The sequence below is a fragment of the Notamacropus eugenii genome, chromosome 2, assembly GCF_028372415.1.
Source record: "Notamacropus eugenii isolate mMacEug1 chromosome 2, mMacEug1.pri_v2, whole genome shotgun sequence".
NCBI classification, from domain to species: domain Eukaryota; kingdom Metazoa; phylum Chordata; class Mammalia; order Diprotodontia; family Macropodidae; genus Notamacropus; species Notamacropus eugenii.
Window position 1 is genome coordinate 200,304,740 of NC_092873.1, and position 12,867 is coordinate 200,317,606.

The 12,867-nt window shown below is 37.1% G+C and overlaps 1 long non-coding RNA gene across 4 annotated transcripts in view; it reads right to left on the reverse strand.

The window, feature by feature from the left end:
- Positions 1 to 512: 512 nt before the first annotated feature.
- Positions 513 to 12,867, reverse strand: part of LOC140526708 (uncharacterized) — a 46,637-nt gene continuing 34,282 nt past the window's right edge. For all 4 annotated transcript variants that reach the window (XR_011974481.1, XR_011974482.1, XR_011974483.1 and 1 more), the window contains one exon: positions 513 to 1,220. This is a non-coding gene — a long non-coding RNA (uncharacterized lncRNA). The remainder of the gene's footprint in view (positions 1,221 to 12,867) is intronic.

Below are 12,867 nucleotides of genomic sequence, written 5' to 3' on the forward strand. Positions count from 1 at the left end.
GACTTGCCCAGGGTCACACAGACTCCAGGCCTGGTGCTCTATCCACTGTGCCTAGATGCCCTGACTTTCTGTGGAAGGAAGAATTTTAGTTGAGACTTAAATTTGGAAATTCTCTAAGGACTCTTGTTATTCTTCACCATTCCCTTGTAAAAGAGGAAGAAATTATGCACTGTCAGTCCAGAATTCTTTCCGACATAGCAGAGTCAATCAGGGCTAAAAGTGTTTCCAACTCAAGGCTGGTTTGGTTGTGTTGGCACCAGTGCCCCAAAAAGATAATATCTCCTGAATCCCTTTAGTCTAGTCATTCATAGGGTGATCCCACTCAGATGAATTCTAAAGAATGTCCCAGTCAAGCAATCAGCAAACATTTATCAAGCACCTATTATGTGCCAAAAGCTGCCAGGTGTTTATGATAAAAATACAAAAACAATAAAATCCTTGCCTTTTAGGAGTGTACAACCCAGGGGAATGGGGAATAAACAGATTAGAAAGTACAAAGTAAGCACCAAGATGGAATAGCAATCGGTCAACAAACATTTATAAACATTTATTAAGTGCCTACTATGTGCCCACCACATTGCAGGAATAAATACAGCTGAGCTCCCTCCCCCAACACTTATAAAAAATCTAGAAAATCTACAAAAAGTCTAGAGTAGGAAATCCAAGGAAAAAAATCACACTGAGTCATTTTTCTGGCCTTGACCAGTTAAGACAGCCAGGTTAGTCATGTCTTCATTCCCCTCCATCCTGTACTCCTGATTCTTGAGACTTTTTCTAGCATGCCCTTTAGGTCTCTCATCTTTGACTCCAAGAAACTGTAGCATGCCCAATGGCCCCACTCTAGTAAAACCATCTGGGTAGATGGGCTAAACCAGGCTGAGGGCAACTGATGGGCTGCAGATCTGTCAATGAGTTAAGGGAATATCTACCCCAAGCATGTAAAGACTTCTTCCAGCAGAATGGGTAGATGAGAACGGTTTGTTTCAATGGTCATGAAAGCAACTGAATCGGGTGCTGTGGAGTGCTTGGAGCTTGGTCAAACATCGAACATGTCACCAACATCATCCAATGCCACCTAGACCTTCGCCAGTCATCTTGACTTTTGTCCTGTCACTGGATTTTGATGACCGGAAGAGAGTGAGGATGATGACTCTGTGCAAGTCTGCCTCACCTAAATTTATGAGCAAGTCAAGAAATCATCCCTTGATGTCACTGATCCTCTGAAAATGAAGAACAAACAGCATTAACCCCTTCAAGTGGCTGTCACTTCTACCTCCCTTTCTTGTATGTGTTATTTTCCCCCATTAGAAAGTAAGCTCCCTGAAGACAAGGATTCTTTCTGCTTTTATTTGTACTCCCAGAACTTATCACAGTGACTGATATGTAGTAAGATCTTAAGAAATGCAAGTTAACTTGACATGACTAGATGAAGTATACTACTCACCTTCTTATAGATAGATAATGGATTCAGAGTGCAAATCAAGACATTTTTTTACATGCCCAAGACAGGAATTTGTTTTGACTAAACATCTTTATAATAGGAGTTTTGTTTTTCTTTCTTTCTCAAGAAAGGCAGAATTTGGAGGGGTAGAGTCAAGATGGCTGAGAGAAACCAGGAAGTTGCTTGAGCTCTCCCCAGTTTCCCTCAGAAACAATGTTAAATCAACCCTCTTAAAGATTTCTGGGAATGACAGAATCCACAGAAAGACAGAATGAAACGATTTTCCAGCCCCAGATAACTTGGAAGGAATTCAGGAAAGATCTGTCTCACTTGGGTAAAAGGGGAGTGCAATCCAGAATAGGCAGCATCCAGGGAAGCCAGCAGGAGTTTCTTAGCCACAACAAAGATCAGCAATTGAGGTCCCCTGGTCCTGGCTCAGCAGGCCAGTTGGGAGACCTCCAGCTCAGCAGGCAAACTCCCAGCCCTGGAACCTAGGGTGCAACAAGTGAAACTAGGCTGGGCCACCCTAGCACAGCCCCAGAGGTCTCAATGAAGAAAGCCAGTGATCAGACCCATGACCTCCAGTGTAAGAAGCTGGGGATAGTGCTCCCTGTACCCCAGGAACAGAGCTCAACTTTTAAAAATGAACAAATAAACAAGAACTCTGAGAAAGCTATTATGATGACAGAGAAGATCAAAACCCAAACTCAGAAGAGGGTAACAATGTCAAAATGCCCACATACAAAGCCTCAAAGGGGAATATGAATTAGCCTCAAGCCCAAAAAGTCCTCTTGGAAGAGCTCAAAAAGGATTTTAAAAATCAAGTAAGAGATATAGAAGAAAAACTGGGAAAAGAAATGAGAGTTATGCAAGGGTATTATGAAAAAAGAGTCAGGAGCGTGGAAAGGAAGGCATAAAAATTGACTGAAGAAAAAATTTCTTAAAAAATAGAATTGGTCAAATTGGGGAAAAAATCCACTGGAGAAAACAACTCTTTTAAAAGTAGAATTGGCAAATGGGAAAAGGAGATACAAAAGCTAACTGAAGAAAATAATTCCTTAAAAACTAGAATTAGGCAAGTAGAAACTAAAGACTCTATGAGACATCAAGAATTAGTCAAATAAAATCAAAAGAATGAAAAAATAGAAAATGTAAAATATCTCATTGACAAAACAACTGACCTGGAAAATAGATCCAGGAGAGGTAATTTAAGAATTATTGAACTATCTGAAAGCCATGTTCAAAAAAAAGAGTCTGGACAACATCTTTGAAAAAGTAATCAGAGAAAACCATCTGATATCGTAGAATCAGAAAGTAAAAGAAGTCATTGAAAAAATTCACTGATCACCTCCTAAAAGAGATCCCCAAATGAAAACTCCAAAGAATTTATAGCCAAATTCCAGAACTATAAGATCAAGGAAAAAATACTGCAAGCAGCCATATATCAAGAAGTTACAATCAGGATTACATAAAACTTAGTAGTTTCTACATTAAAGAATCAGATGGTTTGGAATATGATATTCTAGAAGGCAAAGGAGCTCAGATTACAACCAAGAATCAGCTACCCAACAAATTGAGCATAATCTTCCAAGGTAAAAGATGGATATTAAATGAAATAGGAGACTTTCAAATTTTCCTGATGAAAAGACCTGAGATGAACAAAAAATTTGATCTTCAAATACAAGACTCAAGCATAAAAAAGTAAACAGGAAAGAAAAAAAAACATAGTATTAAATAAGGTTAAACTATTTACATCCTGACATGGGAAAATGATAGAACTCTTAAGAACTGTGTCTCTATTAGGGCCATTAGTAGGACTATACTTAGATATAGGGTGTAGGTATAAGTTGACTTTAATGTGATGATTAAAAAAAATATTAAGGGATAAAAAGAGTATTTTACTGGGAGAAAAGGAAAGGGGGAGGCAGAATAGGGTAAATTATATCACATGAAGAGGCATGGAAGACTTATTACAGTAAAGGGAAAGAAGGAATGGGGTGAGCACTGTTTGAAACTTATTCTCATCAGATTTGGCTCAAAGAGGGAGTAACATGCATACTCATATAGGTAAAGAAATCCATCTTACTGTATAGAGAAGTAGGAAGGGAAGGGGAAAAGAAAAGGTAGGGGAATGATAGAAGAAGGGCAGATTGAAGGAGGCAGTAGTCAGAAGCAAAACACTGGTGATAAGGGATATGGTAAAAGGAGAGAGAGAGAAAAGTACAGACAGAGGCAATCTAGGATGGAAGGTTAGACACAGTTAGTAACCAAAACTTTGAATGTGAATGGGATGAACTCTCCTATGCAATGGAAATAGATCACAGAATAGATTGAAAACCAGAATCCTATGTTACATTGCTTACAAGAAAGACATTTGAAGCAAAGAGAGACACACAGAGTAAACGTAAAAGGCTAGAGCAGAATATATTATGTTTCATTTGAGACAAAAAAAAAAAAAAAAAGCAAGGGCAGCAATTCTGATCTTAGACAAAACAAATCTAATTAAAAGAGATAAGGAAGAGAATGTACCAAGTAGCAGAGCATCCAGATTCTTAGAGGAGAAGTTAAGTGAGTTACAGGAAGAAAGAGACATCAAAACTATACTAGTAGGAGATCTCAACTTCCGCCTCTCAGAACTAAATAAATCAAACCACAAAATAAACAAGAAAGCAGTTAAGGAAGCAAATAGAATCTTAGAAGAGTTAGATGTGAGAGACACCTGGAGAAAACTGAATGGGGTTAGAAAATAAAATATTTTTTTTTCTCAGTGGCACATAGCACCTATACAAAAACTGACCATGCACTGGGGCATAAAAACCTCACATTCAAATGAAGAAAGGCAGAAATATTAAATGCATCCTTTTCAGATAATGATGAAATAAAAATTAAATGTAATAAAGGGTCATAGAAAGATCACTAAGCATTAATTACAAATTAAGTAATCTAATCCTAAAGAAAGAGTGGGTCAAACAATAAGTCATACAAATAACAATAATTTCATCAAAAGAGTTATCATAATGACAGAACATAGCAAATTATATGGGATGCAGCAAAAACAGTATTTAGGGGAAATTTTTTATGTCTAAATGCTTTCATGAATAAAATAGAGAAAAAGCAGATCAATAAATTGGACATGCAATTTAAAAAGCTAGAAAAAAGAAGAAATTCCATTTAAAACAACTGTAGACAATATAAAGTATTGGAGAGTCTACTTGCTAAGACAAACCCAAGAACTATATGAACACAATTACAAAATACTTTTCACGCAAATATCAGATCTAAACGGTGGGTCAGTGGAATAGATGAGCTACACAAGACATAATAGTCAATGATTACAGTAATCTACTGTTTGATAAATCCAAAGACTCCAGCTTCTAGGATAAGAACTCACTATTTGATTAAAAACCACTGGGAAAACTGGAAAATAGTATGGGGAAAACTGGAAAATAGTTAATGGCAAAAACTAGGCATAGAACAACATCTCACATTGCATACCAAGATGAGGTCAAAATGAGTACATGTATCCATTGTGAAACCATAAGCAAATTAGGAGAGCAAGGAATAGTTTACCTGTCAGATCTATGGAGAAGGAAAGAGTTTATGACCAAACAAGAGATAGAGAACATTATGAAATGCAAAATGGATAGTTTTGATTACATTCAATTAAAAGATTTTTGCACAAAAACCAATGCAACCAAGATTAAAAGGAAAGCAGAAAGCTACGAAATAATTTTTACAGCCAGTGTCTCTGATAAAAGCCTCATTTCTCAAATATATAAAGAACTGAGTCAAATTTATAAGAATGTAAGTCATCTCCCAATTGATAAGTGGTCAAAGGATATGAACAAGCAGTTTTCAGTTGAAGAAATTAAAGCTATCTATAGTCATACAAAAAAATGCTCTAAATCACTATTCATTAAAGAAATGCAAATTAAAACAACTCTGAGTTACCACCTCACACCTGTCATATTGGCTAATATGACAGAAAAGGAAAAAGATAGATGTTGGAGAAGATATGGGAAAATTGGGACATGAATACATTGTTGGTGGAATTGTGAACTAATCCAACCATTCTGGAGAGCAATTTGGAGCTACCAAATGACAAACAAACTGGATCCCTTTGATCCAGCAATACCATTATTAAGTCTATATCCCAAACATGTGATAAAAAAAGCGGGGCAAGGACCCACATGTACAAAAATATTTATAGCAGCTCTTTATGTGGTGGCAAAAAACTGGAAATTGAGGGGATGCCCATCAATTGGGAAATGGCTGAACAAGTTGTGGTATATGGATGTAATGGAATACTATTGTTCTATAAGAAATGATGGACAAGCAGATTTCAGAAAAATCTGGAAAATTTACATAAAGTGATGTTTGAGTGAAGTGAGCAGAACTTTGTGCATAGTAATAGCAACATTGTGTGACGATCAACTATGATAGATTTAGCTCTTCTCAGCGATACAATAAACCAAGACAATTCCAAGACTCAGAATGGATAATGCTATCCACATCCAGGAAAGAACTAGAGTCTGAATATAGATGAAAGCATTCAAGTTTTGCCTTTTTTTGTTCTTTGTTTTTCATGGCTTTTCCCTTTTGTTCTATTTCCTCTTTCACAATGTTACTAATGTGGAAATATGTTTACACGACTGCACATGTATAACCTATATCAGATTGCTTGCCATCTTGGGGAAGGGAGAGAGAGGGGGAAAAAAATTGGAACTCAAACTTTTATTAAAAAAATGAATGTTGAAAACTATCTTTACATGTAATTGGAAAAAACAAAATACTATTTCAAAAAAGGCAGAATTGGCAAGGAGAAGACAGATTTTTGTTGATTAAAAAATTTAATTTAAACAAAAAAGGAAGTATAGGATTAGAAAAAATAATTCAAAGGGATAGGGGTATCAGCACTGAGGAACTAAGGAATGAAAAGGGCCTCTTGAAAGGACACTCTTAATCTAAACCTTAAAGAGAGCTAGAAATTCAAAGAGGCAGAGTTAAAGAGAGTCTATCTTGAAAGACAACCAAAACATCAGTCTGATATGAGGCTCAAGTGAACCAACCATTCACAAGACAGACTATTAAGAAATAACCATGGAGAGCCATCATCTCGGAGGATCCTGTAGGTCAGGAGTTCTTAATTTGTTTGTGTCATGAGCTCTTTGGCAGTCTGGTAATGTGCCCAATGGACCCATTCTCAGAATAATGTTTTAAAACAATTGAAATAAATGTTAAATTTCAGTTAAAATTAAATGGAAATAAATATAGAATTTTTTTCCCATCTATATTCACAGACCCCATTAAATCCATCTATGGTGATCCATGGACCCCAGGTTATGAACCTTTTCCATAGAGAGGCTCTCCCAGGCCTGTCCAAGTCTGAAGCCACAATTTGGGATCAGGGCTTTGCCCAAGCTAGTTTCTAGGAGTAACATAAAAGCAGCAGAGTTGACTTGTCACTCAGCTTCCCCTTTATAAGAGCAGAAAAGAGAACTTGGTGGCCTCCTTATACAGCAATACAATTTTAGGACTGAGTAGAACCTGAAACTTCTGAACTCTCTGTCCAGTGGTCTGGCAGAAAAGATTAGTCATAGAGTTCATGGCATACTGACTGGAAACATCCAGCTCCAGTCTATGTCCTGCCAAAGCACTCTTCTTCAGACTGAGGAAATCACTTCATGCCTTTCCCCAGATCTCTAAATCACACACTGACCTAGTACGTCTTGGTCTGTACCTGCATGGCAGCTTTCAATTCAAGTCAATTCAGCAGTCCAAAAAGCATTTATTATGTTCCTACTATGTGCCAGGCACTGTGTTAAGTACTAGAGATACTAAGAGAAACAAGGCAGTCCCTGGTCTCAAAGACCTTATATTCCTGGGCAGTCTTTGGCAGAGCACACCTCATGAGACCACACAGGTTAGTGGTAGAAGCTCCTCTCTCAGACTTCTCTATAAAATATGTTTAGGACAACACAGACATGATTTTTTTTGGACAGCAATTTAAGTTCACCCTTCAGGAACCTTGGTTTTATGAGGTCAGAACAAAACCAAGGGTCCATCTATAGTCACCATCTGCTGTTTAAAAGGCTGTGAAATGTCCTCTTGGCTTGTTTTAAATCCCAGGGTAATGATTCCAGCAGGCTTTCAGCAGCCTCCCACCAGTTCTATCTGTGAGTAGTTTGCCTTGTGACTTGCATACTGGAAACCTGTCCCATGTGCCTTTTCCAGATAATGAGGTATCAAGAGATGCCAGGCCTGGTACCTGATAGCAGTGCTATTAAAAGCCCTGAACAAACTATGGCACTTTTGATTAAACAAAACATCTCTACTGGATTCTCTTTCCTTGTGTCCTAAAATTACAGGCAGCTTTTTTTGCTGATCATTTCTGCCTCTGTTCCCTGGGTTGACTCTTGTTAGAGAAAATGGGGGCCTGAGTGGCTGCTTGATGGTTGTCCTGAGGACAGTTGTGCTTTTTGCTGAATCTTAGATTTATCTTTAATTTAAACTATCTTTGTTTTATGTTTATTTTGGAATAATCACTTCCTTAAAGAAGGCAGTTCAATAGGATGGAGCCTAAGGCTAAGACCGAAGAGATCTCAGCTCTATTTCCAGGTCTGCTCTTAATTTGCCATGTGACCTTAGATACCTCTTTGGGAGTCAGTCACCTCCTTTGTAAAATGAAGATAATAATATCTGCTCATCTGATCTCCTGAGACTTGAGTGGGATCAAAGGAAAAGTAGCTGATACCTTTGCATTGCCTTTTCCACCTTAATGGTGATTTCTTGGATGCTGCAAATCATAGGATCTCAGGATCATAGACTTAGAGTTGGAAGAGACTTCAAAGGCCATCAAATCCAACACTTTAATTTTATATACAAAGAAATTGAGGCTAAGAAAGATCAGTTGACTTGTTCAGATTTTCTATGTAGTGTCTGTGAAGGAATCTGAAGTCAGGTCTTCCTTACTTTAATTCCAATGCCTTATCCACTGAACTAGAATCTGTGGAAGTCTCCATCAGAAATGAGACTGCCACATCTCTTTGAGAGAGAGAGAAAAGACAGCAGGAACTGTCCTGCTAGGAATGGGATAAGAAATAACATAATAGGATCAAGGGATATTGTCTGTGTATTGTAATATTCTTTTAATTCCATGTCCTTTTTCCTGTCACCTTGCAATTCATACTCTCAAGAGATAAAGGAGAAAGGCCAATGTGACAAAGGACCAAATGGAAAAGGTATGGACGCTATGATTAGAATTGGCCAGAAGATATGTACTATAAGATCAATACCTACCAGGCTAACCTTTGTAGGTTAAGCTAGTTCTAACGCAAGGTAGCTGTTCCCCAGCATTTGATAGGTCCAGGGAACTAGGGGTCAATCCACAGTCACTTCTGCCCAGGCCCAATGTTCTGTGTTAATTGAGTATCTCATCTTGGTATAGCTAAGGAAACTCCTTTTGCTAACTGTTGACAAGTGTCCCATTTCATTACAATATTAAACCTAAACTATCATAAACCCAGCCTGTGACATCATGACACCATGAAGACAGCTTTTGAATTTGGAGCACTGATGGTCACCTGAAAAAGGCCTAGGGTGAAAAGAGTTACAAAAACTACCAAGTATTATGGATCCTTTTTTTGTTCATGAATCTGAGATAGGAAGTGGGTGCTCCCCAACATCTTTTCCACCTTCCTTTTTCAGTTGAGGCATGTAACACAAAGTATGCACACCCTTTCCAGCCATTGCTTTCCACAAGTTGTAGGTTTGTGTGGTTGGGATTCCCCTCTTCTGTATATAAAGATCTAGGAGGGTAATGAGAGAAAAGTTAGAAAAAGCCCTTATTCTCCAGAGAGAACTATTTGGTCTGGTTTCCTTTTCAAATTATTCTATATATAATAAACTATGTGCTCATGGCTTTAAATCTATGAATGTATCAGAAAGTGACCTGAGAGAGTGAATTCCAGACAGAGTATGATCTCTGAGCTGGTTATACATAGCCAGTTTCATGTTTTACTGTTTCGAGCAATATCCCATTCTACACCCTAGATTAAATTCAGATGTAGCTAACAAAGGAATTAACTAAAACTACAGTCTAGGTGCTTGAAACTATAAACCTTCCAGTGGCTAGTAGTGTTACGGAAGCCTCTTGTTAATGGGCTCATAGACCTAGATGTGGAAGTGCCTCAAAGGCAGTGAAACACCCTCATTTTACATATGAGAAAACTGAGATCATAGAGATCAAGTGACTTGCTCAAGGTCACACAGTAAGCATTATTTGTAAGTGTTCAAAGTGTCATACAAATATCAGATATTACACCTGTTATTAGAATATTAGTAGAAAAAGGAATATAGACTAGAGCAAGGATTTTTACTCTGGGGAGAGTAAAGTAAGCTGCAGGAGGTCCAGGGATAGAGTCTGAAAATTTGGATGGGAAATAAATGCATCTTTATTTTCATTATTCTTTAACTGAAACTTAGCATTTCCTTACAGTTATAATTTTTAAAATATTATCTGAAAGTCTAAAGAATAGAACAGTATGTGCTCCATTTTGAAAGATACATAGCATTTTACTTAGAAATTATAAACAACAAGAAGCAAATTTACAAGAAAGAAAAGATGGACAGCTCTGAACACAATGTGCAGCATCTATTATATAAGCTTTCTTGAAATGGAAATTTATTGCTGTATATTTTGACTCTTCTCATGTTCTGTTGTACACATGGCAATGCTTGTTTTTTTTCTTTTCTTATTTTGTATCTAAGTTTATGTCTCTTTTTCTTTTCTTATTGTATAAGTAAAGCACAGTACTTAAGTTTAAAATAAATTAATAAAAAATTGTAAACTACAATGAGAATTAATTCTATTTCAGTATAATGAGAACATAACAGTAACTGGAAATTGACTCTTCCATTGTTTCTAAAGTCTTATTCAAAGGTTAATGATTCCACCTTTCCAGTACCTTTCATATCTGTCCACTTCTCTCTGCTCACACCCCAAAAACATTGATCCAGACCCTTATCGCTTTTCACTTGGACTATGGTAATAGATTCCTTACAAGTCTTCATATTTACAGCCTCTCTTCTCTCCAATCTATCCTCCAATTGGCAAATTGATCTTCCTAATGCATATGACTGACTAAAATAATATCTAGCATTTTATAGGTTGGCAAAGTATTTTTACATATGTTAACTAGCCTTCCCTCACTGAAAATAAAGTCAAGTGCAAGTCATGTCATTATGTCTCTGATGGCATGGTCTTCTTCGGCAATGAAGGATGAACACACATATATTAACTAATTTGATTCTTACAACAACTCTGTGACGCAGGTGCTATTATAGTCCCAGGTTTACAGATGAGGAAATTGAGGAACAAAGGGGTTAAGTGACTTGCCCAGGGACACACAGCTATTAAGTGACTAAGGTAGAATTTGAATTCAGGTCTTCCTGACTCCAAATTCTATATTCTATCCATTATGCCACCTAGATGCCCCTATGACCATCCTACTCCCCTGCTCAAGAAGGCTTTCCTGAACTCCACAACTCTAAAGATTGATGGGTGGAAATTACAAAGGCAGACTAACTCCATTGTAAAGAAAAACTTTGAAGGTTCAACTGGACCTTGGTTCTGAAACATTTGTTTCAAAATTGATGACATCCCTTCAGACAACTAGAGATATCCTGTTTTATAATAAAATGAGTAATAGAAATCACCCAAGTCAATAGTGGATCAAGGGCTCTTTATACCTTACATTTATGCAACATTTTCCATATAACAACACTGTGAAATAAGGAGCACAAATATTAACACCCTTTAAATGACCAGGAAAATATGATTGAAAGAAATGCAGTGACTCGCTTATGGTCATATGATTCTAAAATATCAATACAAGATGTGGCAAAAGTCTCCTGACTCCAAGGCCATTGCTCACTCTTTCTACTATACCCCATTCTGCAGGGGAAGGAATGAGAAAGGGAATGCTAATCTGTCAGTTCTGCTACTTGTTATAATTGTGGTAAAAGAACTACTCCATGAAAAAGAATATGGGGATTATTGGATAAAATGAGGAGGCAGAAAACATCTATGGTTCTCATATGTCCTCCTGATAAGGACCAGCTCTGAGTCAGTAATCCCTTTTTTCCAGTTTATTAAGTATTCCCAAGGCTTACCAGGTATTTTGTAAATCATTAAATTATTAGCTGTTTAAAATGTAAGCCTGGGGAAGAATTCCTCCTATTATAAATGTCCACCCCAAAATGAATTTTAATCTTTCCTAATATAACACTGTGACATCAGCATGGAAGTACAAACAACTATATTGGGGAAGAGATGTCACTCTTTGAAGTATGAGAATCAGTCATAGCTGGCATTCAAATAAGATTTATTTAAAGACCAAACAAATGCAAATACGATGGATAAATAACTTGATCTAACACATCAGATCATTGCTTTTACCTAGTGGATTACATACTACAAGAGAAACTCTAAGAAAATGCCATTCAATATTACAGTGAAGATTTCCCAGAACAGCAAAAGAAAGGTTATAGAAAGAAATATCTGTGACTTCTTCAGAATTCCAGAACAATATTAATATTTGAGAACTATTGTTTACTTTGATGATCCTTCCCTGGCATCTGAAAGGGCTCAAATAAGAAAAAATATATAAAGCATTTTACAAATTTTAAAATACTATATAAAAGTCAGGGATGGTGATGGATGGTTGATGAAAATAATGATGAAAAATTACGAAAATAACTGAAGACCAAAACCTTTGTCTCCGCTCACCAGTCAGCAATCCTTTTGCTATATAACAAAAGATTAAATGGCAGGAATGTATCGGCTTAGAGAAATGATGCATTTATGAAGCAATGTTAAGCGGAGAAATCAAAGTTTGCGCAACAACTTCTATTTGTACCTCACCCCACGCCTGACTCATTGCCAAGATGGAATTCCCAACATTAATGTTCCTTCTACACTCGAAAAGACAGTGTTAGAAGAACTTCATCGTAATAACCTTTTGTAACTTTATACTGTTACAACCTTTCATTGCAATAATCTTTTATAACTTTATATTGTTACAACCTTTCATCGTGAAAACTTTTATTGGAATGCTTGAACCTCACCCAACCCTTATGTTTAGACCTTACCTAATGTTTGTATTAGAACCACTCGTGCTGTTGCTGTTGAGTCCTTTCGCGAGCTTCTGATTTTTCCGTAACCCCACGGGGTTTTCTTGGCAAGGATACTGGAATGGTTTACCATTTCCTTCTCCTGCTCATTTTACAGATGAGGAAACTAAGGAAATAGGATTAAGTGACTTGTCAAGGGTCTCCCAGCTAGTAAGTGTCTGACGCCAGACTAAAACTCAGGTCCTCCTGACCCCAGAGCCAGTGCTCTATCCACTACGCTACCTAGTTGTTTG